Raw genomic sequence first — 21,242 nt, forward strand, 5'->3', positions numbered from 1 at the left:
TGCTAAAGTTATTTATCTCTGGTATTCTGGCGGCAAGCCCAACCCTGCTTCAGAGTTCTGCTATGACTCTACTAAATCCTCACAACCTGGATTCATTACACTCAGTAAACAAACAAGTCATTAATACCAGCCAGCAGGCACCACACACAGAAATGCAAACTTGTACTACTTATTCACAGTCATGGAAACACCAAAAACTACGCCCATTCCCACTATGTATACGACTCCTATTGGCTGTGGGGTTTGAGACTGCCGAGACTAATGATGCGGTCCTTGTGTTACTGCTTCCTGTCTTCGCTGGAGGACTTCCTGTGGCAGAGTAATGTGGTCCTGATTACAGTCCACATCTAAGATCCCTGAAGCAGGACAGTTTTGCTCTGATACACACATACACACATATGCACACAATGGATATAGAATAACCTGTGTACCCCTCGTCAGATATGCGATATCATTGACCAGGAGCACTGGAAATGCCAAGCATCTGTGTTTACTTCTATTTTCTTTTTTCTTTAAGTTTTCCTGTCTGGTTCTGGTTTTTCTGCCATCTCTTGTTCTGTTGCCAGGAGGTTGTTTGCTGTGATGAAGAGCTGACTGGTGCTGTTGTGTTTTGGTCACTACTCTGCAACCCAGCCCTGGTACCAGACCTCACAGCTAGATTATTGAACAATAAGTAGGGTGATTAGTTGGGAGGAGAGGAACTCAAAAGTGACATTTTGTCTTTTAAAATCTGTTATGACTAATCATGCCAACAGGAAAGTATTTTACATGCAGAAGCAGTTGATGGTGCTTTCCAAAGTCTAACTACTGCCTTGAGCAAATCTCCAACAAGTTGAAAAGGAGGCATGGAGTTGGACAGGAGAAAATGGAGAGCAAGGAAGAGGAAGTTTTAAGTATTTCTTCCCTTGATCGTCATGGGAAATGTGAGTTCCCTGGCAAATTAAGTCAATGAACTTCAAGTAATGATGAGGATATGCAGTAATATTTTGAGTGCAGTGCAGTAAGACTAAGGGAGGAGAGCTTGTAGTGCTTGTTAGCAACAGATGGTGTAAGTAATGACATGTTATTGTGCCCCTGATATTGAGCAGTTCACAACGAGTTTCCATTCATATTATGTACCTAAAGAATTCAACTGTAGCAGTTTATATCTCGCTTTTACCTTCTGTCGAGACATGAATTTGAGAATGAAAAAGAGGAAGTAGATGAATGTTTGGACACAGCCAATGGGCTGGGTATGTTTTCAGACAGGTTTATATCAGGATGACTTTCAGTACTTTCCTCCCCTGCCCTCTAGCCATACAGACTCCACACCCCCTTCTTGTACCCAGTTGCATGGTGGAGAGTGAACCAGAATAAGACCACAGGTCTAGATGATGTTGGCCTCATGTTGATGACGTTGGTCCTGAGGGCTTGTGTGGAAAAGCTATGAGGGATTAACAGAGTAAAATGTCAGTGCTGTGGAAGACATACTGCCCTATTCCAAAGTACCTCATCCAGCAAAAGAAATCTCATTCATATGCACTCAGTGAAAACAAATCAGTTTTCCTAACATCATGAAAGTCCTGGAAAAACTGTTAGTACCTCACCTAAGTTGACAAGTTAGCACATTTCAGTACCCACTGCAGTTTGCTTACTGCTCTGGAGTTTGAGTTGAAGATGTTATTATCTACCCTCTACATCAAGCCCTCCCTCATCTGCTCTGGAACCCCTGAAGCTGAGGGAAGAATGTTGCAAAAGCTACTCACCATAATGAACAACACTGCACATCTTCTACAAAATATATTGATAAAACAACAAGGGTATCTTTAGTTGAAGGTTTTTCATTTCCGCTGCGATAAAAAACAGCACAGAAAGTCATTTCTTATTTCTTTTTGAGAATATATTCTGTGCCAGGAGAATTGACTCCTTTTGGATGAAATGCATGATCTACCAGACACTTAATTGTTCTTTTTTTTTCTCCTTTTGATAGATAGTGCACTTCATCAATTTTATTTATCCTTTTGGATTAATAAAGTACCTTTAAATCTTAAATGATCTCATCAGTATTAATGGGATAAAAAGTGGATTTAAATAACTGACAGCAGCTGGCATAACCCAATACTGCCTTTATGTCATTTTTTATATTTGGTTTTGTAGAAACAGCCTCTTATCTTGAAGGAGCATCTCACTGTTTAATGGCCCCAGTGTAGAGTGTAAAGTTGTCAATCCTGATCTGAGCTCTGTATAAGTGTGTGTGTAGCCTCTGTGTGTAGAGCCACTCACAGAGGGGAAATTGTTAGCAAATGGACTCCAACTGCTGGCCTTTTAGCTTTGCAAACACAACCTAAAGGCCTCTCCCCCATCCCCTTCTCTACACTCCACCACCATACCTATATCCACCCTCCCATCTGCTACAATTCACCTGCAAAACAACCCCAAGGCTTGTCATCCCTCCACGTCTCCCTCCCTTCCATTCTCCCATTTTCTATTTCACTCCTACTCACTTAGACATTTCCATACCTATTCATCATTCCCTCTCCCTCCCTATCTGTGTCTCTTTCTTCACACACAGAGGGTCATTCCTGAGTGGGTAAATATAGTAAATGGAGGCTGACCCCCAGGGTTAGCAGAGGCCATGCTTTCTTTTCATGTCAAAGCCATCTGAAGGCTGATTGGTTGATTGCAGTGCTCTCAGCTTCCAAAAGGCTCCCTTGTGCTGCTGTAATTGCCCTATCATGCGCACTTACACACATCCACATACTTAACGCATATACAAAAGCATGCATGCACATACATGTAGATGCACACACACATTCTTACAACCAAATGACTTAATTGGTGTTAATTGCATAATGACAGTTGTGAATTGGACCAGGGTCAGAGGTGATACAGGTTTGAGTGGAGAGGGGGATGGAAAAAGGATGTTGAGAAGATGTCAGAAGAAGGCTAAGACTTTGAGTAAAAACCAAATCAAACTGAAATAAAAGAGCAAATTTAATTTGTGAGTGAATTCAAAATGTTTTACAATGAAAAACTAAAATGTGTACATACGCAAGATACTTATATACATGTAAGAAGTTTAATTTAAATAGATCAAGCTGACATTTAAACATAGTAAAGCTAATCGAAAGCACAGAAAAAAAGGACGTTTTTCATACTTTAAGGCTGGTGGACACCTAATAAAGAAAAGCAATCTTCAGCAGCTAGGAACTATTTTATTTTGAAATCATTTTTCCTTGTGTACAGCAGATAGTTTAACCATATGCCTTTGTTTTCCATCACATCTGTTTTAAGTTAGTGGATAGTTTCACACCTGTGTTCTATTAGTTTATCATCCTACCCAACTTTTTACTTTCTTGCCTGCATTTTCTTCTAATGTGCTTGTCTTTCTATTTTTATTGATTAATTGATTTATTTTGTTATTTATCTAAATATTTATTTACTTGTGCTTCTTATGCTCCCTCATTCCTTGTTGTATTTTTTGCAGGTTATTTTTGCAAAAGGACTGTCTGATGGATTTGTTTTGCCTGTTGCTTGCGTTATTTCTTTGCATGTTTGACTGTATTTCTATGCTTGATCTTGTCCAAATACAAACCTCAGGTAGTGGATATTGGACTTTATCTTGTCTTGTATTTGGGTCCTCTCTCTTCAGTAACCATTACAAGCAAGAACTGTCCAGTATGGACTCAGCAGTCACTCAGTTTAATTAATAACTTTATTCATTTAAATGCATAGTCCCCTGCCTTTCTGTTGCAGAGCAAAGGGCCCCTAGTCTAGTGATTAAGAAGGTTGCCCTGGCTGTGATGTGGAGGGAGGGGTCAGAGAGATCTTGGTTGTAGAGATCCTTTGCATGGGTGGGCCAGGGATTTTCTAAACACCTCTGACCCACAGCCTGCCTCTAACTCCAAGGCAACTATCCCCAAGCCATATGTCCAAATTGAATTCCCCTAGACTGCTGAATTCTCTGACAGCTCAGAGCCGGCCTCTTCTCAGCCCAGTCCTGTACAGGAGTCACGTTCCAGCATATTTTCTGGTAAACCATCTTCCACTGATGTTGAGTTTGTCAGCTGCACAGCACAAAATCCTTACCCTAACATGAAAGATGTTCCGTGGCTTGGCTCCCTGGATGCTATCTTTCACATTCCCTAAACTGGTCGATGTTGTCTCTCCAGTTTTTGGGCTGGTTTAGGTGAACTTCCAAGAGTCCCAGCTCCTGAGTCAGCCTTAGTTGGAGACATGCAGCCTGCACTGCATCTGTTGGCAAAGACTGCTGGACTGGTGGCTAACTGCCCATATTCCCTAGCCTTCAGCCTGTCTTGCCTCCTGGCTCAGACTCAGGGAGTGAAACTGCCTACTGATTTCCATCTTCATCAACCCCAAGCTCAACCTCCAGAGATGTCACTTTTTTGCTGGCTCCTTGTCAATCTATAAAGAGGTCTGAGCTTTGTCACTCTTCTGCCCTGTCGTGGTTGAGGTCCCAGTTTCTTCACTGAATATGTCTGTCTACTCAGCCTCCAGGCTGTCCTGTCTCTCTGCTCAGTCTTTGGACTGTCCTCCAGAGATGCTATGTCCTGTCTATTCTCTTGGTCATCTGTCTGAGGGGCCTCATCTGTCTCTCCTGCCTCTGAGTTGACCTCTGGAAAAGCCCACCTTGTTTGCCTTGCCCCTGGGCCTATCTGACCGAGTGTTTCTTTCCCCCAATCACTGGGGACACAAATTTTCTAATCTATTCTTTTTTCTAATCCTAGGTTTTAAATCTGTCTTTTAGTTTGTAGTTTGTAGTTGGTCCCCAAGTTTTTTTAGGCTGACCAATGTGGAGAACACTTTGATAATATAGGTTTTCTTCTACACTGTCAAGCTGTACTCTCTCCATTATTAAATCATAGATTATAATCAGTGATGACACATATTTCTAATCTCTGTGGTGTTTGTAAGAAAGGGAACTGAGGAAGTGAAAAGGTAGCATAATTCTTGTCACTGAGGCTTAACATCAGTAGCACGTTTTTGATAGTCCTAAAGAGAGAGCAGTATAACATGCAAGGGTTTGTGCTTTTGATGCATTCAGTCACTGATTTAAAAGAGCCAAACTCTCAAGCAAAAGGGTATCGATGGTGTCATACTTTCTGTTTATTCAACATGTGGCCTGGTGAAAGCTGTATAAATTGAACCTTTTATTTTTCTTTTAAAAGATATTTCATGCCTTTTTCAGATTGTTTCACTACAGTGTTACATAAAATGTGGAGAATAGCTGCAGGGGAATAATGTGCAGATTAGCTACCAAGGGGTATTACTGCTCATTTTGGTATTTGCCTTCACTACTATGCTGTTGGGTTAGCGTTTTTCTCAAGAGGCAAGAAATTGTACTTCCTTTCGTCTTTAAACTAACCTAGTACTGAGGCAGAAAGTATCCAGGCCTTTCTATCAAAAATGTTGATGAACTCAAATCTAATAATAGCAAGATTGAAAATAATTACTATTGTCACTATTAACTTGAAGATCAATTCATAGTAATGATGGTTGTTTTTGTAGTGTAGCTCATGCAGTGACCTTAGTGAAATTTATCTTGCCAGCTGTTCAGAGTCTTTTACAATAATCTTATTAAAGAAGGCACAACTGGAGATTGGCCAATATTTCATTATTAGTCTGTCTCCGTCTGTCTCTGTCTTCCCCAGATCCAACTGAGCAGTCCTCAATCTGATTGCAAGAGTAGGCCCATGGGGATGACATACACATGCTTGCACACAAACAACCCTTTGTGGTGCAGTGAGATACTCAGTACATATAACACAAGGATTCAATTTGACTCAGGCGGCATCTGCGGCTGTGTGTGTATATGAGTGTGTATTTAACTATACCAGCAGAGTATGTTTGTGTGTGACTGCCAGGGCAGCTGAAAGGGGTCTATTGGTGAAAACGTTTAAGCCATCATCATTAGAGAGTTGTTGGTACAGAGGTATGTTTTAGCGAAGGACGTAATTGGCCGGTCATAGTGCTGTGTAATCTTCTCATATTCTATGAAAACAGCAAAAGCTATTGGCCATAATGGGCTGTTTAAGGCGGTACCTTCCCATGTTAAACATACAGCATCTTAGCTCGATCTGGGCTAAGGCTGAATAGTAGAGAGAGACAGCCAAACGAGCAATATTGGATGTACATATTTCAGACATATTTTCTATCTCTGTGCCCTTCTTAAACATTTATTTTTCCCTTTACTACAAGTCTTATGTATTCCATGAATAAAAGATAGTTAATGTGTGGGTATGTACAGTGTATAATTGCAGTTTGAAGCCAGTACTAACTGAATACTTTGATTTCAAAACCAGAGCTTTCTCATATGGAAACATTGCTGCCTCTCAGACCACCCGGGATTAATTTCTCTTTGTGAAAATGTTATTGTGTATATGCATGCATGCGTTTGTGTGCATGTCTTGATTCTACTGCAATTAAATAAGAGGGCCAGTGTGCACATACAGCCGAATTCTTGTGTGTTTTTCTGCAGTTTCATGTGTCCTTGTGAGCGTGTTTGTGTGTCCTGGAGTGTGGGAGTTACTGTATCCCACTTCCTTCTGTTTATAGCGGGGAGTGAACAATGATGGAAGGTATGGAGAGAGATGGGCCAGTGATGACATAGCCTTATGTTCACCCCCTCTGGATATGGCCCACTCGATATTAGATCTATCCATCATGAAGCTGCACTTGGGTCCCACATGCTTCCTATACCATTCATAGCTAGACTGTCCACTGTACATGTGTTAGTCTCATCATTTTTCTCCTCATATGGTACATGGTCACACTCATTCTTGTAAAGTCTGAATGTACTTTGTCATACCCACTACAAACTTTGAGTGTTTGTGTGTGTGTGTGTGTGTGTGTGTGTGTGTGTGTGTGTGTGTGCAGCCCGCACAGACTCTCTTCAAGTGACTTTTTTAAGCTCAGATGATAGATGCATGGTTTTCCTCTGTTTTCTGAAATATACTTCCCCCAGGCTTATCTAGACACAAAAGGAGCTGCCACTTTCTGCTTTTCTGATCTCACTGTGCATTCATTCAAACATGAATGAGTGTGCATGGTGTTGGAGGGTTTGTGTGTGAATTTGTGAATATCTATGTGTGTCGACACTGTCACCTGTTCCTTGTGCTCTCCACAAGCTCTGTCTCTGGGCGAGCCTTTGATCATGTTGACAGGAGATTCCTACAGTGTGAAATAGCCCTGGCCAGATTTACTCAATGACAGAGCGGGCGTTAACCACTGTTATTACCTCTTTTTAAACATCACTCCTCGTCTCTGTGTCTCTGGGCCTTGTTCTGTCTCTGGCTTATTCAGTCTTTGTCATTTGCTCTATCCACAGTTGGAGGGGGTTAGGGAATATTTACTAGAGCAGTCACAGTCACTCAGTTGTGGTTGGATTAAAAGAACTACTGGGTCTTGCAGCCAAGATCAAGGTTACTCTTACCATCTCTGAATAAAAGCTTTATGAAAATAGATATGGCATGAAAAATGTAAGTGTACCTTTTTCTTCTTTCCCAGTGTGTTCTCACTTTTAAGAGGAGGAATAAGTAACAGTATGATGACGCACATATAAAATCACTGCTTTAAAGAGATTTTTTTTTTCTCCATTTGAATTGTATGCTTAGAATTTAGATTTTTTTATGGATGTGAAAAATAACACAAAATGGCTCTTGTGTCACTGTAACAGGAGAGACAAGAGAATCTCAAAGCCTTGCACCCTTTTCCTTTTTCTTTCACTGACTCGGACAGTCTGACTTAAGTGTGTTATTTCTTACAGGTGGTAGGGCGTGTCTGTCTGAGCTGTTTAACATGTGTCAGAGCCCAGGTGGGGAGAGACGCAATGTAATTATCCATGTGAAACCCTATCCGTGTAACACAAACACTACACACACGTGTAACTGCAATTACAGAAGCTGATACTGATTAATTGCTGTGAATTTCCCTTCTTAAGAACAAGGAGAGAAGTTGAGTGGATATGGAAAAATGATGGTGTCATTTTTTTTTTCCTATTGCTGATTTAGTTTTAAGCCAAAATAGTAGAATAAAAACTATGCTGTGGATCTTTACTGTAGTGCAGTTAAAATGTTTCAGGGATGATGCCAAGGCCAACAGCATATACAGCAAGGCCAAGGCACCCCAGGGAGCAATTGGTGTTTACTTAACCACCACTGGGCGCATTTACCACTCAGCTGGCTTGTGTAACCATAGAAATGTCATCCTATATTGCATCGTACTCAAAATATACATTCTTAAAACATAGATTCAAACTCTGTCTGTCTGAATATGTCTGTCTTAAAGCAATAAGCAGGTATAAGGAATATATATCTGTGTAAACAGTTAAACATGTTTGCTGACTTTAATCACTCATACTGCTCATACTACAAAGCTGCATGGGGAAGACAGAGTCCACAGAAAAAAAGTGAAAAATGTATTTTAAGGTTTTGTTCAAATTTAATGATCAAGGTTAACATCTTGTTGTTACTATTTATCCACTATAGCTGACAAGGATACATCATCTGAAAAAACACAATGAATGAATTCCTCTCTAAAATGACTGAGATCATACCCACTTAAGTCTCTCTATTGAGGGCTCATGTACTGTAATCTACTACTACATGGAAAGCATTTCAGCACAAAATGAGTTGATGTGGATTTTTTTCTCCCATCACTTCCCTTGGAACCACTTTCAGAGGGAATCTCTTACATCAGCCAGCATAAACATCAGGAATGATTGCGGCAAGCAAAATTAGTTTCGGTGTTCATATGGGCATGCAAGTATTGTTCTAAGACAGACAAAAATGTGGACTTATCCTTTAAGGTTTGAGCGTCCAACTGCGTTATTATCAACTATATTTGTAGCATGTTTGGGTCTGAGGAAAACGAAAAGCAAAAGTCAGTCCAAAATCAGGAACTCACATTTTTGTTGACTTTTTATTTACCATTTTTCTTTGTTTTTTAAACAGGAATATTATTTGCAGACGTTCCAAGTTCCTGTCAGTTTGATATATGTCACCATTATTTTCTCTACCATAAATGATACCATAGAAAACTAAATCTACTACTCTATGTGTATTACATGTCTAGAAACTATTGGGTTGACTTTGCCTTTAACTTGGTAAGTAGAGTGGGACAGCTGTCACCCACCATTACACCAAACTGGAGGAGAGATGTCAGGTATGCCAGTTAAACAGAACCACTCAAAGATGTGGAGTAATGTGAGTGATAGTTGAAAGTCACAGCCTGTGACCTGAAAAAGCTCCTACTAAACATCAGCACATGACCTTGCTTGGGAGGCCTAAATTCTTTCACTCTTAAGCCGATACTATTCCCAGCACCGCCCAGACTAAATGGACATAGTTCACACACAAACCTACTCAAAAACACACTCACAGTAACATTTCATACTGCAAATTTTATGGGTTACTGGAAATCTGCACACACATCATTAAATCACTTTTCCACAGGTCATTTAGTATGAACTATCAGCTTCTCTCTTGCTTTTTTCTTTTTTCAATGTCCTGATGACAATAAGATGTTTGGAACAGCACGTCATGAGTTTGTTTTAGTTATCTGAGTTAAATGAGCCAGAGTCGAAAAGTGATCCCTGATTTTGCTGGCACATTGATATTTTCACATCAGAGACTTGCATAAACACAGCGAGGACAGGTTTACATACATTAAAGTCCTTTCTCCACTCTATATCATTCTTGGCCATCATAACAAAGGCATATATGCCGAGCCAGTGCATCATAACCTGTTGCAGTAATTCCACAGTAAAACAGTGAAAGTAATGTGCAAGTTCTTCCACTGTCAGTGTGGAAGACTCTATCAGCCCTTTGATTTAATGTGTATGGGGTGTTTTTTGGCAGTAAATATTACAAAACTATATGTTGCTTTGTCAGAACCAGTGAGTATTTATTTATTTTCTGCAGAGAGAGCCAAATCTGTCACTTTCTACTATGCTTATTTATGATCTGCTGCATCTCCCTTTAGGTTTCACAGGCCAGGTTTTCTATATTGCTGCACAAAGAGCTCCAAAAGGTTGTTAAAGGTTCAAGATGACTGGACAAGGAGTATCTGGGGCTTTAAGTAGACTGAAAATGTACATGTCTAAGGGCTTACAGCACTCAAGAGGCTTTTAACAGTTCAGAGGAGTCTCAGGAATCATAACTGGCTCAGATAACTGTTTAACACCTTAATGATAGTGTTTCTGGTTTATGTCCTGCCAAATGACCCTGTAGCTTAACTGAACTCATCTCAGACCATCTTTAGGGTGTGTGGTGCGACTTTCACACCACCAACTCTATCTCACCCCTCTGGTGCTGCAAATTATGTTGTTAATTCCCTCCAAAAATTCTATCTTGCCTCCCCTCCTTTCCACTGAAACTTCATGAATACTACCAGTGAGACACCACTGGCAGATGTGCACACAAATATATAAAGGTTTACATGTTATTATCAAGCATATTTGAAGCAAACTCTTGTAATGATGAAAAGAAAATATCACTTTGGCATGTTTGCATTTAATAGAGTTGGGCAAATAACTTGGCTGTGAAAGATGCAGTGGCAGTAACTAGAAACTAAACATAAATAAGGAAATCTATACAAACGGTTGACTTGGCCACCTTTTTTTTTCATTGTGACAGGTAAATATTTTTCAGTGCAACTATTGACTATAAGTGCTTCTCGAGTTAAGGGCGGTTCCTTAGTAGGATCTCCTAGCCTAACCGTCATTTATACTTACAATTTATAATTTACCAACAACTTTATGGTGATAACAAGCAAGCAAAAAATTTAAATACATGTTGCATCAAACTTGGTCTGTCTACCATATGTACTCGCAAACAATTGTGGCTTTTTTTACATCCCCAGTGATAAACAGAGATTCCTTGAAATTTCACTTAAAGAAGGAGTAAGACCTTCAAAAGGGACCTTAATGTAAAAAAACAACCTCCGTTAGTGAGATTTAATGACATGAGATTGGAGAAATTAGGCCTTTAAGGATCCTTCCCTGACCTTGACAAGCACTGTACATTTCTTCTAATGTAATCAGTCATGTGAGTAAAGTTTGTCTCCACAGAAGATCTTATCTTGAAAAGGTATTTCCATCCTTCCTTATTTGCATAAGAATGAAAAAAGAAGGGGAAAAAAATCACATTAAGGCATCACTCTATACAAGAATTACACATCTTTTAAAGTCATGATTAGTTATTACATTTTAGTGCTGAATATGTTAGATGTTCCTTGGGCCTTAATTTCTTGTCACCTGTGAGAGGTGCGAGTCTTAGAATAAGCAACTTTGAAAGTAGCTGTTTGGCATAGTTTGTACACATTCCTTCACACTTTGCTCTTGCACACTGACATATAGGTCATACAGAGGTAGAGATCACTAGCAGACCACCAGGCATTCTGAAAGCCTCCTTCTTTATCCCCAGTGTATATCCTATATGTCTCATGTCCTGGGGCCATACTGACCTTAAGAACAGCATACAGACCCAGCCGACGACATGATTGGTTCTTCCTGAGACCGGACTTACCAAGAATTAAGCATCATGGTGGAGCTATGCTAGCACTAAGGCACTCATTCCACAACAATCGTGACAGTTTCTCACTGTCTTACTACTGTTTTTTAGATGCATTTGTGTCCATGGTGTAAAAGAAAGAGGCACACACATACTAAGGAGAAAATAAGACACTAAACAAAACCAGTGAACCCATTGTCCAAGTAGAATAGATTAATAGTGACCACATCGCTAACACTGAATGGATATAGGTTCTGCTGTTTGATAACTAAACACAAACGATAGCTTACTATGTAAACCTCTTTCTAAACTTGTTCACCTCAAATACCTTTGGCTGCTGAATAGACATTGTTATCAGATTTTGTGGGCATAACTGTTCCACACACAGAGACCCACACAGATCCACACAAATACATGCACCAACAAAAGAGGCCTGTTATTCCACAGAAGCAGACTGAGATTTCAAGGATCACATTTATTTGCTTAACTGTTTTAAGTGATCCTAAACAGATCAGAGATGACCAAATCAAATCATTTTAAATGCAACGCCTGGTTTCTATTGTCTCTGTGCCCATTTACAGCAAGCACACATCCACACCAATGCAGATTTTAAACTTTGATGCAATAACAATGAGCTCATGTTCAGAAATCTCGTACTGTGTTCCAAATGAAGCTCAGTTATCAGTCATATTTTGTCATATTTTATTTAGGTTAAAGTCACGCAGGAATGTATTAAATATGATGGCTAGATGTGTTTTCCCACATCAGAGTCTGCTATTGAAATGCAGAGCAGGGAAGTGGATTCTATGTTTCCTATCTGATGTGATAGAGGGGCAATGAAAGAAAGTTAAATTAACTGTGGGCAATAAAGGACAGATGGAGAAACCGTAAGTCTGTGGGCAGTTAAATAGAGGAAGCAACTAGTTGGGTCAGGAGTGAAAACTCATGGGTCAGTGGAGTTGAAGTCATCTTGAGAAGACATCAAGAGGAGGGTGGAGCATTTAACAGCACCCAGGAAAATAGCAGAGTAACTGCTTGAATAAAACCAGTTTATCTTTTTAATGCACACTCACAAATACAATAGAAAGAGGCATGAAACACCTGATGAATAAAAATGTGTTGGTGCAGAGTGTACTTTTTTTGCTAAATGCCCAGCATTTCTTTTCCATCTCCCAGGAAAAGCCTTTGTCACCAGACCACTGTGTATCCCCAACAAGAAAATTGTCTTCCCCGATTGCTCGAATCATATTATGTGTGCATTTCAACTCACTGAGGGCAAAGAAAGCACAAGGGATTGTTGCCATAAGTGTTTCATTATAAATTTGTTTCTGTAAACGTAGAGCCTGTGCATGCACTTCAGGGAACTCGATCAAACCTTCAAAGTATTGTGAATACCACCATGCACCTCTTACCTATAACCCTCTTACCCTCCTTATTTTCAGACTCCCTCACCAAAGTCTCCACCCTGCCTACTTGTACCCACATAAGAGTGCACCAAAACTAGACTTGCATCCATTTGGCAGTTTTTTTCTTTTTTTTTTGCAAATGGGGGTGGGAGGCTGTTACCGTGTCAGTCGGTATTGGCGTCTTATCAAACCATCATGCTACCCTCAGATTCTCTTTCCAGATGGAGGTGAGATAGGGCTTCAGAGGCCCGGACTCCCGCAAACTCTGTGAGCATGGAGGCCTCCCCTGATCTCCTACCTGATGGAGATGCTTTAATGTGGGCTCAGGTTTCACCCGTCTCCCCTGCCTGGCTGGGCCTGTGCTGCTTTCATGACAGAGGCGTGTTCAGGCCTCTTAATGTAGGCCCTGGTTCTGTTGGGCTGCCACTGGTCTATGTCAAGGTTAAGCTCTAGGTCAAGGTGTTGTTATGGGGCACAAGCTCACCGGGGTTACTGAGCTATTCTCACTATGAAAGGCAGGTACAGTGGTGGGTTGTATACCAAGGATTTGACACATGAGCAGCTGGCCCACAGCAGAGCTCTTGACTTTTCTCTCTGTAACAAAAACACTGCCAATCACACTTTCCCTCTCTTTCCCCTCATGAGTCATGTAGACAAAAAGAAGTTTCAAGGACTAAGAGTGAGATTAGTTTGGGAGAAAATTCTGAGTGCGGAGAGACAGATCAAAAGGGAGGGGGATGAGAGATAGAATTCCAAGCACCTTTTGTTGCGCAAACCTGTATTTTGAACCTGCTCGAACATTCTTCACTTTTATGGACATAGTTTCTGTTTTTGGCCTTAGGGCTTTTAGGTGATTAATGAACATTTGAACCTGTCCAATAACACTTGGACTTTGCATTTGTGTGTGTGAATTTCAGCAGTCATGCACGTGTACTGTTTTTATGCAAGCATACCTAATGTACAGTCTTGTGATTGGAGGGCTGCTTGTGTGTGCAAAATATGTCAAAACAACCTCCCCATTAGAGACAGGTACAGCATATTCCACCTGTATCATTTGTGCACTGACACACCTTGGCTAGACTTTGGGAACTCACCACCATTCCACAGAGATCCCTCCATCATTCCTCACCGGATTAGAGACAAAAAAAAGAAAAATCAAGACAGTGAGAGGGAAAAAGAGGAGAGGAGTTGCTCTTTTACTTTGTATAGTTAGCAGAATCTGTAGTGTAATTTGGCTGAAAGAAAATAAGTTTTTGAATTTGATACTAGGGTCTTTTCTTCCCTGTCTGTCCATTTCAAACCAGATGTCATTTTGAAGGTGTACAAGGAGTTGATGCATGCTATCAAGGCAGTCCTTGAAAAAAAAAAAGACCAGCTCAGGAACAACATATGTGAAGCATACATAGTGTCTAACTCACTGACAGAAGCATGCTGCTTCTCTATGGCAGTTTAATGAGATCGATACGAAACATATACATTTTTTTTATCAACAGTCAACTCCACCTAGTGGTGTTTGTACTGAACACATTTCTGGCTGCTGGGTGGAATGAACTGTTATGAGGGAAACAGTGCACCAGCAATTTTTTATTTATCATTTAGCTGAATCATTTTACTCCAAGATTTTTGGAGATTTCTGGAGAAGGGAAGCTTCATAGTGCAGCAAGGAGTTAGTATAATACTCCCTTAAAAACTACAAACTGCACAGATGATGCCTCTGGGATCTGGCTTACTGCTTTTGTGGTACACACTGTCCATTACTAGAGCGCACTGTAGACTGTGTTAGTAGGTCTGCTCAGCACCTCTCAGCCTGGCATCTGTGAGGCTTGCTCACACTTGCTTTCACTCAGCATGTGTTTGCTCAGATGAAGGAAATTATGTAATTAGCCTGTGAAGAATTGTTTTCTTTCACTCTTTACCCTGCGCTTTGCCTTTACCCCGTTTCCCTTCCTCTTCTTTTTTTGCACTCATTCTGTCTTTTTCTAGACAGCAGGAGATGGTTCCCATTTAACCCGAGCCACACCCTTACTCACCTCCTTCATTAATTGCCATCAGCGGAAAATGAGTGCTTGTCATGCAGATCCATCTTACATGTTAAAGAGCAGCTTTGTTAAACATCAAAGGGGGGAGTTTGAGAGGTAGATTTAGGAGTGGACAGTTAGGCCTTAGGTGTGCTTGGGGTTGTGTCGGACTAAATTAGATGGGCTTGTGTGCAGGGAGATGGGTTCAGGGGTACACACAAGCAATGACGGGTAGGGGAAGATTGGGGGGGGGGGGTGCGGACCTGGCATTTTGCTCTCTAATTCCAGCCAGCCTGGAGGCCTGGAGCGCTAAGAAGGGCCTCACTGTTGCTCTCTGGATCAGCCAGGTATTGCTTACATAAAAAGCAAGTGAAAACAGCTGTAGGGATAATTAGCTTGATTCTCCATTACATGCCATGAGGGCCAATAACTAAAAAATGGAGTTTTGTTTGGGTTAGAGCTGCAGCCCCAACCAGGAGGAAGTTGTAAAAGTCAGGCAGAGAAAAGAAAGAGGGAAGAAAAAAAAGAAGTTGAGGGATGAAGGACTGAGCTCTTGAATCAATTGTTGCAGAGGAGATATTCTGTGTTCCCGGGACAGTTTGATGTACAGTAGAAGGCTTTAAAAGGCTATGATTTCAGAATGACGGAATGGAAACGTGCACACAGATCTGAACTTCATTGTCAATAATTTGAAACTCAATCAACTTTTTGTAGTGCATTACAACTTGAGAACTTCCCTGTGAGAGAGCAATAGATATGCCACGTGAGTTTTTTTTCATCATCATGCATATTCTATATGTGCATTCCATCATTTAGAAACATGAAAAGAGCAGCAATTTGTTGAAAAGTTATTTTTGCTGCCGGAGACTTTACCAAAACTACTTCTCCTTTGAGTTTCTAAGCTTAAATGTAACATCCTCTCTGAAACATCACGTTCTCTGATTACATTCAAGATCTGCATCCACAGTGTCTCAGCTATAACTAATGAACGATTTAGACAGATGAGAAAAAAAGTGAGCTCATTCGTTGGGTCTTGCCCCTTTCTTCCCACAAGTATTTCACCCCCAATTTCTGCCTCTTCATTCCACCAAATGACTTGTTTTACATCTCCTGTCTTGGCAGAGTGAGCTGAGGAGGAGGCTGAATCTTTGTACTGGTAATTGAATTTGGTCCGTTTCTATTTTTTTTTTCTGCAGGAATGAAAGAACACCAACCACAAGGTAATTTCAAGTGAAGGAGAGTTTGGTGGTCCCCGAGCTTTACAAGGATCGATTTAGCAGGCCGTTTATATTAGTGGCACATAAAGACAAGAAAGAATTTAGCCACTCACTCAGATTTGACATCCAATCCTCAGAGTAGACTTACAGATTTTGAGGGAAACATCAGTATTTGACAAAGTAAACACCATAGAGCATCATACAGATTTCCTATACACTTAACTGGAGTTTGGCAAGGGATATTGTATACAAATGAATGACACAAATATTTATCACAGAGTGAACGTTTGTTCAATGCAGGGGTACCAGCCTATAACATCCAGACTGGGTTTGGAGATTAGAGTGCAATGTGTATTTGGTTTTTACTTGATATGGACATCAGATTTTGCGAGAAAACTCGCAAATTTTGATTATTTTTCAGTTTCACAATGGAGGCTTAACATGTATTAATATGGGAGAGTTTTCACCCTGTCTGGTCCCCCCATTGAGCATACTAAGAGTGAAGAAGTAGGTAGGAGGATGAGGGTAACACAGGGAGTAGAAGATAGGAATGGCTGATTGGATTTAGAGGGAGAAAGAAAATTGTACTTTGCAAGTATGCATGTTTGCCTTGTGCAAAAGTTTCAGCCTTTTTTACTGTGAAGTGGCTCAACAGGATAATGGAAGGGAATGAATGTGATCTGTTGGGAGTGAATGTCAAGTGTTGGGGTTTTAGTTTTATCAGTAGCTGTTCTGTGAAGGCTAAGGTCAGAGTTTGAATATTACACTGCAATTTATCCAACTGCAACAGGTCCTCATCCTCCCAGACTTCTGCACATTACCTCTGTCTCCGTCTGACCTTTGGGTGCGTTTCTAGTTTTTCTCCACCCTTTTTATGCATCACCTCCTATGTAACTATCTGGCAGCTTTTTTTTTTCAATCATCATTCAAAGATTAGAAACTTAAGGATCAGAAAAGAGTATTCCTTTTAAGAAATGTCTTTGCCAAAAGTGTTGGCATCTACTTTAATCTAAGTTACTTTAAATCATACGACTTTATATCACTTCCTATCATTAAAGATTTTCTGTCTCCTCGTGCGTTGTAATGTATGTACTGTAACTCTCGCTATTGCTTTGGCCCTTAGCAGCCATTGATGCAGAAAATTGTGGACAGTGACCTTTGGGCTACAAAGGACAAAAGAACCATCTGAGCTCACTAAATGTCTTTCATTGCCTTGTCACATGTCTCCTAAGTAGGCATAATCATAACCACACTTAAACTCAGGAACATAAAATTTCATATGATTTTAACTCTCTGTCACAACATGCTGACATGTAAAATAATCACAAGTCGATAAGCGTACAGAGGCTCATGACCACATAGCAACACACTTCCTCATTAACAACAAGAGCCCAGGCGTCAAATGTGAGTTTGTGTAGTGAATGCGCCTGTTGTGTGGAGGTAAGTGAGGTGCTGACAGAGAAGAAAGAGGAGCAGTCTTCAAACACATCCACAGGCAGGTCGTGCTCTCCATTATGCCCTGCCAGGGGCCAGATTTGTTGATTTGCGGGCCCCCAAATCATTAATTTAACTGCAGTCAACAGCAAAGAAACTTGAGAATGGTGTCCAACACACATTCACCAACTCACACACACAAAGCATGTACATGCACAGATATATAGTTGGTGACACATATATGCAAGCAGAGTTATATGTGCACACACACATGACCTGCGTTGCATAACAAATGATGGCACTTTAATTGCTATGCCTGTTTATTTACCTCTACATGTAATGGATGGTCCTGCTTTGCCTGGCAGCCAATCACAGTGATGCAGGAAGAGTTTGGACACATTCCTAACAATTTTAAATTCCTCTTTATATACAACATACAATTGCCTCAAGTTCCATTATTACAATATTGCACTAATCTCGAGATCTTTACACTTGCATAATCGTAGCATATTCCTCAGGTTTATCTGTACATATCTCTGGTCCCCAACAATAGACGTTTATCTAAGTTCTTTCACAATGCCCTCTCTGAGTGAATGATGATAGTGTCTTCGGTGATTGGTAGTTATTTTGAGGGCTGTTTGCTCAGCCAATGAGGCGCCCCCTGCAAACTAGACATACATCATTGTTTCACAGCCCTGAGGAAAGAAGTGACTTGTTGCTGACTGCTATGCAGTCTGAATAACAGACACATTCCAATAGTTTTTTTTTTTTAACCTTTTTATTAATGATTACTTTATGTTTGGGCTGCTGCCAAATGCATTTGGAGAATTCTTAAGGAGCTCCGGAGACAGTTTCAGGGGAAAAACGGTCATGCTATAGCTAAGAAAAAATAGTGTCTACAGTCCATTTGTCCAATACCAAAATATATAATTATATGTTGTAATATTTTTGGAGATATTTCAATTAAAACAACTTTCTTGTTTAAATTATGAAACTTTACATCCTTGTGTGGCGTGTAGATTTTAGCATTTATTTTACCGTTTCTGTTGCACCTCTTACTGACTTCTTTTTTGTCAATGCTTCTGTCCACAGATGCTTGCGGATACCATAAGATAATCTTCAGCTACAAGTACCAGTTGATTTGTCTCCATCATCATGACAACCAGATATACAAATGAGCAGATATCCACAACTACATCAGCAGGCTACCTACCATTTTAATGTACCGTGGTGAAGTTCAGTGTTTAAAATGCTTGGAAGTTTTCCATCTAACTAATAAATGTCACCCTCATGGATAAATGCAGTGGCCTGCTGAGGACCTGGACCCGTTGCAGGTAAATGTCCCTTCCCAGATAATCAGCCATCAGTGTGGAGTCTCAAGGTACTGGCAAGCAGTCATTTCCCTAGCTGTTTTCAATAAACTGGAAGCTGGGTTCATTTTACATTACCATGGTGCTATATAGTCCTGGCTTCACATCAACCAGCAGTCAGTACACTGCTGTCTACTGCGAGCATGGCGAAGCTGAGCCAGTGGAACAAACCATAAATCCATGCCAATTCTGGTCTGGTTTATGTTGGCATGAATGTGTTTACTTCTGTAGCTAAATATTGGACTTTTGTAAATATGACAACATGGACCTCTAAAATCAACAACCCACACAGACCTTCTCAATGTACAGTGCCAAAGGAGTTGTCCCAGTCTGCTGGGACAAATTGGGCCTGCGACTGCATCATTTGCAATCTGAGACAGCTCAGTAAACCACTTCAGTTACTCTTTTGCCCATCGAGAATTTCCTGCACGGGGGTCAACAAAAACAAAAGGCAACTTTGGGTTTGGAGATGCCCCGCAAACAGTTTGAGGATCAGCTTCCACCTTCTCAAAAATCAGGACAACCTTAATTTGCAGGGAGGGAAATGCAACTGACCTCAAATGAGCTAGCTTACTGTAAGAGCAGAGTGTTTATACATTTCTCCTTGTGTTCTTTTAGCCTGCTGTGCATTTGTTTAATGAACCAATATCATGTTCTGTTTGATTTTCTACAGCTGCAACAATTTGAGTGCCACTCTTATTCTTTCTTTTCTATTGTAGCAGCTGTGTGTGTCTTATAATACTGAGGAGTGATGTGTTTTATTGTCTATTTACTGATCCTGTGAATCTGTGACTAATCTGACTACAATGAAGTGGCTTGTATTTAACAAAACTGTCATTACTTTTTTCACTTTACTGAAGGTAAAGCCAAGGTGACCATAATGTGCAGTAATGCTGTGATTTAATTCAACAGCTTAACAGTGTGTCAATTTGACTGCTACTTAACATGCACAGTTTTTGTACAGTGCGTGTGTGGTGTAGTCCTGCTCACTTGGTTGTGATGGCTGTGAAAGTTTGGGGGTGGCAGTACTCACCCTTGGCTTGTTCCACAGTGTTTTGCAGCAGTCGGTTTGCATCTGTTGCTTGAATAAAAGTTGTTTTCACAAGAACTGCAACATGTGTTTTTATCAGGGAGACAATGATGTGAGCACTGACATTGGCAGTGCTATTTGTAAATTTGAGCACAACGAATATTTTCACAAAATTAAAGTTTCACCGCCGCTAATGGCAGCTACAACAATAGACTCTTGCACTGCCCGAGAAAGAATTCTTCCCAGTTTTCATGGTCTACCAATTCTCTCTCCCTCTCTCTCATAAACTCAGCCAGATGTTGCCCAGTTTTCTTCCTGAGGGAACAGGGGGATGGAGGAGGGAGGCAGAATGAGGCATGCTGGTGGTGGTGGAGGAGGGGAGGGGGTCCTGAAATGTGGCTGAGCATGTTTTAAGTGTTCTTTGACGCAGTCACAGCCTCTCCGACATCCACCATGGTAACATTAAGTTGAACCAGAACGCCGGAGTCTTCAAGTTTTGCCTCTCACCAAATTCTGCCACAGGCTTTCACAGACAAAGGTCTTCCGTCCTATTTCAGCCCTGAATATTTGGTATAAAAGCTGACATATTTTAGCTAAATGCTGTTGCTCACAAGAGGAAAGTGGATAACTGATTATTTTCTATGGTTTCTCTTTCCAGTAAACACATGGTGATCCATTTTTTTAAATGAGCCTCTGACATACAGTTACCAGTTTTTTCCCCATCACAGCAGCTTTTATTTGAAACCACACAACGAAGACAAAAGTGTAACTTAATTCATAAATGTATTTTATGTCATTTAGATCATTTGAAATATGTTGGTATATAATGCAGTAGAACTCCTTAGCATTCTGCACTCTTTAAATATTTTTCTCCTTTAGGCGAACTGTTCTCATTACATATACTCTGCTGCTGAGTCAACATTAATATAAGCAAAATCTTCTCATCTGTTCTTTTTGTCTTGTGTTTATGGAAAGTATGCCTTCTTTAAATATGCATGTGGCAACCATATTTATTCTAATTTCAGATTTCTGTTTATGTTCAAATGAAACATAACATCCATCTGTGTTTTGGGATGATGTTGGTGAAGCTGACTGATTGTAAGAATGTCTGAATGTTGACGCACACCTCCCTTCAGCAGGCCTGTCAAAGTGTTGCCACTCAATTAAAGCTACACCACGATTTGCATGGTAATCTCCTCCTTATCTCGCTTGAGGTTAAGTCTTTGTTTTGGCATACAGCCAGATATTCAGGTGACT

General features: G+C 40.5%; 1 protein-coding gene across 2 annotated transcripts in view; it reads left to right on the forward strand.

Moving 5' to 3' along the window:
- Positions 1–21,228, forward strand: part of LOC140271220 (ERC protein 2) — a 151,297-nt gene extending 130,069 nt beyond the window's left edge. For both annotated transcript variants that reach the window (XM_072366339.1, XM_072366340.1), the window contains one exon: positions 18,678–21,228. The gene's annotated coding sequence lies outside the window, so the exon portion shown is untranslated. The remainder of the gene's footprint in view (positions 1–18,677) is intronic.
- The last annotated feature ends 14 nt before the right edge of the window (positions 21,229–21,242 follow it).

This window comes from Leuresthes tenuis, unplaced genomic scaffold (genome assembly GCF_036924035.1).
Source record: "Leuresthes tenuis unplaced genomic scaffold, fLeuTen1.0.hap1 SCAF_16, whole genome shotgun sequence".
NCBI classification, from domain to species: Eukaryota; Metazoa; Chordata; class Actinopteri; order Atheriniformes; family Atherinopsidae; genus Leuresthes; species Leuresthes tenuis.